Source organism: Mus musculus, chromosome 11 (assembly GCF_000001635.26).
Source record: "Mus musculus strain C57BL/6J chromosome 11, GRCm38.p6 C57BL/6J".
NCBI lineage: Eukaryota > Metazoa > Chordata > Mammalia > Rodentia > Muridae > Mus > Mus musculus.
The window spans coordinates 73,300,369-73,304,986 of record NC_000077.6 but is presented as its reverse complement, the minus strand read 5'-3'; positions in this window follow the sequence as shown (position 1 = coordinate 73,304,986).

Below are 4,618 nucleotides of genomic sequence, written 5' to 3'. Positions count from 1 at the left end.
GTGATGACTGTGATATCTGTAGGCAGCTCATGCCTCTCTGCAGATGAGATGTGAAAGGAGATAGATACTGGGTGTAAAAGTGCTGCCTGAGTACATGAAGGAGCACTGCCTGAGTACATGAAGGAGCACTGCCTGAGTACATGAAGGAGCACTGCCTGAGTACATGAAGGAGCACTGCCTGAGTACATGAAGGAGCACTCCCTCAAGAAGCTGGTGATTATGCTTTAGGGGAAAAGTCTGAAAGAAACACATGGTTTGCAGCTCCCAACTATCATTCCAAAAGAACACCATCACCCAGAATCATAGTCAACAGGGTATGGTGGCCTGGTCCTTGGCAGTCAGCACTAGTGCAAATGTGGCCCAAACTAACTGGTGACTCTGGATCACAAATACATGTTTTAAGGAGTTCTTCCATGTCTCAAGTGACAAAATCTGTTCCCTCTCATGACCCTCCTTAAAAGACCCTGTTTCCCTCCCCTTCCTGTCCCCACAGAACCCTCACACCCCTTCCCTCCTCTCTAAAGCCACAGCAGTCATGTGAAGAGTATTTTTATACCATAATTTGGACCCAAGGAACCAACATTTATGGATTCAGTATATCTATCAAAAATACTAACATTGATGCTGGACAGTGGCTTAGTTGGTAAAGTACTCATCATTAAATCATACAAGTAGGGACCTAAGTTCAGTCCCTGGCACCCAGATAAGATACCTGGCACAATGGCGTGCAGCTGCAATCCGAGTGCAAGGGAGGTGAAGACAAGCAGCTCCCTCGACAGCCAGCCGAATCGCCAAATCAGTTAGCTCAAGACTCAGAGACTGTATCAAAAATAAAGTGGAAAGTAATTGAAGATGCTTAGCATGGGCCTCTTGTCTCCACAAAAGTCCACACAGATATGAGCACATATACACAAAGTAATCATAATAATGCATTAACTGGAAAAGATACGTAGATACAGAGGTAGATAGATGTACCACCAATCAATGTCAGTGATTCAGTGAGTGTCCAGTATACACACAGATACAGCATACACACACACACACACACACACATTATTCATCCAGAGATAATCCCACTAAGCCAATCTTACCCCCATATACAGTATATTCAACATCTATTTTGTGCCTTGCCAAAATGACTAATTGAAATATATTCTTCCTGATGAATGTCATAGCTAACATGTGACATGTAAATCAGCTTCAACAAATGTTGCTAATCTCTTCATCTCACTTATTGTTCTGGTTTTTTCTTATTTTTGGTATCCACTTTCTCTGAACACACATTTATTCTACCCTTCCTTGGCACATTCTGGAATGTAGATACCAACAAAGACAATGTTGCCAAGGTTGGATGAAAGGGGAGGAGGACAAAGGGGTGACTAGGTGACCTGGAGATTAAAAATGCTTTATATACACAATGAAAGCTGAGTTGCATTTTGAAGGAACCAAAGGATAAAGAAAGATCAGTCTGGGGAGGGGAAACTTCAGGAGGGTGAAAATAAGCTTGAAGGAAGGCATATATGAGTAAAACTGTGAAGGACATTGGGGACAGAGAGGAAAGAAAACAAAAGATGAGTCTGGAGGTTTGGGGGGAGGGAGAGGCAGATCATGAAGGGCCTTTTGTGCTAACCTCGAATAATGATGAAATGCTATTGGGCACTAAGCACTGAGCTAAATGCTTGCATTCATTAGCTGCTTAATCCCAACAGTGATGCCTCCAGTCAGCATTGTGATCACCCTCACAATATACATACATAAGGAACCTGGATGGATACGGAAACTGTTACAGATTCAGTCAAAATAAAAGTAGCTGAAAGTGATAAAACCACACAGCAATATGTATAGATTGAAATGACATTACATGGAGCGGGAGAGATGGCTCTGTAGTTAAGAGCATTGGTTATTCTTTTAGAGAACCTGGGTTCAATTTCCAGCACCCACATGGTGACTCACAACTATCTGTAATTCCACTTCCGGGTTATCTGACACCCTTTTCTGCCCTCCAAGGGCATTAGGCACATATATGGTGCACAGACATACATGTAGCCAAAACACCCATACCCTCCCCACACACACACCTAAAAAACTGCAGGCTGTTAGGAAGGTAAAGGTGCTTCTAGCCATGGCTGACAACCAGAGTTTGACCCCTGGGATCCACCTGGTGGAAGGAGAGAACTCACTTCTGAACATAGTCCTCTGACCTTCACATGTGTGTTGTAGCTTGTACATGCATGTGCACACACACACACTAAATAAATACATGTAAGAATTTTTAAATTCACATTTAATTAAACAGCATCCATTCAGGGTATCATGGCCATAGACAAGTCACATATAAGTAGAAATTCTGAAGACTATAAAGTCTGAATCAAGAAAAATTAGACTTGATAGAAACAATCAAATCTACAAACTGAAACCATGGCAATTTAAAATGAACACTTTAACTTTTTTATATATTTTTTAATTAGGTATTTTCCTCATTTACATTTCCAATGCTATCCCAAAAGTCCCCCATACCCTCCCCCCCACACACTCCCCTACCCACCCATTCCCACTTTTCGGCCCTGACGTTCCCCTATACTGGGGCATATAAAGTTTGCATGTCCAATGGGCCTCTCTTTCCAGTGATGGCCGACTAGGCCATCTTTTGATACATATGCAGCTAGAGTCAAGAGCTCCGGGGTACTGGTTACTTCATAATGTTGTTCCACCTATAGGGTTGCAGATCCCTTTAGCTCCTTGGGTACTTTCAACTTTTGTAATTAAGATTTGATGGAAGAATAAAGTCTGATCTGGTGAGCGTGAGCCCATCTGGAAGGCTTCCCTGGAAGAAAGGGCTGTTGAAATCCCTTGGATAGAAATAGGGGGCCATGGACAGCCACTGTGCCAGCAAGAGGAGCAAGTGTGGAGAGGCAGACAGAGGAACTCTGGAGGCTACAATGATAAAGGCCACGGTGCTGGGATGTGCATGTCAGAGACATGCCAAGGCTGCTGGACCAGGGCATGTCTGAAAGGCCTGTGCACATCCCCCAGCAAAAAGCCTGAGGGGAAGTGGCTTCTCAGGAGACTCCCAAAACTTTTGATATCTCTACATTTCCACCTATGTTGTCTTCAGGAGGCTTGTCACTTACCTGCAGAGAACATTTTTATATCTTCCACTTTAACACAGCCACACAAAGCTGATAGAGTTTTTGGCAGATGGTGGTTCCTTAACGTGTACCAAGTCAGTGAGTGATAGGTGAACTCGCATTCCATATGTCACAGCGCTCAGCACTCCTATGGTGACTTCACAGATCTTAGCACTTCTGGGGTTGGGGGTGGCATTTACAACCCTTAGCACAAAAGGGAACTCCAGTAGAAGATTCTAATCAGGGCTGCCACACAGGCTTAGTAGGTTTCACAGTGTACAACACGAACAGCGCCAGTCCCATATTCACAAAGTAAAAGGCACTGACCAAAATGCTACATCTTATCAAACCAAAACGGAAGACTGACACCTCCTCAATTTGACCCAGAAAAATAATAGAGATTTGATTTAAAAACCAAGTCAATGAAACCCAGGAGTGTGTGGGAGATTGCTAAATCACAAATCAGAAAAACAATTACTAGTGCCACTGTATCTACTGATCAGCTAATTTAGTTCAATGCAAGCATTCCTTTCTACAAAATAAATCTATTAAGTGGAAAAAGTATCTTTCACATCCTGAAATGGCCTAAGAATTCACAAGGAGGGAGCTGTAGAGATGGCTCAGCGGTTAAGAGCAATGACTGCTATTCCAAAGGTCCAGAGTTCAATCCCCTGCAACCACATGGTGGCTTACAACCATCTGTAATGGGATCTGATGCCCTCTTCTGGTGTGTCTGAAGACAGCAACAGTGTCCTCAAATAAAATAAATATATATATTTTTAAAAAAACAGTGCAAATTCCCAGGAATCTTAAAAAAAATCACAAGGGAGCAGTAGTAGTGGTGGGTGTGGATACAAGTAAAATCATAGGTTTGATGATCAAACCTTGAAAATATCCCATTGGATGGTTTCCATTTTCACTGACAGCTTGGAGACTAAACCAACTACAGGCATGGAAAGGGTAAAGAGCCACAGTAGTAGTTTTGAGATAGCTACTAGAAAATAGAACCAGACACAAGACAACTGATAAATTTTAAATTTTCTAATGATTTATTTTTATTTGTATGTATTGATGTTTTATTTACATGTATTGATGTTTTGCCTGCATGTATATCTGTGTCAGATCCCCTGGAACTGGAGTTACAGACAGGTGTGAGCTGTCATGTTGGTGCTGGGAATTGAACCCAGGTCCTCTGGAAGAATAGCCCGTGCTCTTAACCCCTGAGCCACCTCTCCAGCCCAAGATAAATCTTTTTAAAAAATAAAACAAAGTTATAAAATAACTAAAATAGGAATCCACATATGTGTATGCACTTTGACACATGTAGCATGCTGCCCCCTCCCCCACCCACCCACTCCACTGATCAGAATCTAGGAGAAATGCTTTAGATCTAAACATTAACCTTCCCTTTACCCATTCCTGTTAAGAAACACTCTAGGATTTCTAGTTGGTCTTCATATTCATACAAAGCAAAGACAGAAACATGACCA